This window comes from Penaeus monodon, chromosome 30 (genome assembly GCF_015228065.2).
Source record: "Penaeus monodon isolate SGIC_2016 chromosome 30, NSTDA_Pmon_1, whole genome shotgun sequence".
NCBI lineage: Eukaryota > Metazoa > Arthropoda > Malacostraca > Decapoda > Penaeidae > Penaeus > Penaeus monodon.
The window spans coordinates 13,923,040-13,923,486 of record NC_051415.1 but is presented as its reverse complement, the minus strand read 5'-3'; positions in this window follow the sequence as shown (position 1 = coordinate 13,923,486).

Below are 447 nucleotides of genomic sequence, written 5' to 3'. Positions count from 1 at the left end.
AACACAACACCACCCCTTATACGTTTTGGTGGTGTATTGTATTTAATTTTTTTACATATTATTTCTCATTGATTTAATATGATTTTATGAATTTCTTTGTTAAGACACTTCTTTATACTCACTACTACCACACGACACCACAAACAACAGCTTCCCCGCCTTTATATATATTGTCCGGTAATTTTCAGGTGCTCATCATAAGATTGGTCGTTGTCGTCACCAACTATTAACGGCAATGACCATCACACCGCGACTCGGCAGGGGTATAACATCTTGGGCCGAATTCACAACATCATCGTGACGCACTTACATCGTGTGAGTGATGAATGTATGCCTGGATTTAGTGCGCATATAGTACTGGCGTTCACATGGCCACAACACGTTCTTGGAACTATCCTTTGATATGACTGCCAAGACTATTGCTGGCTGTCTCATCCAATGAGTCAC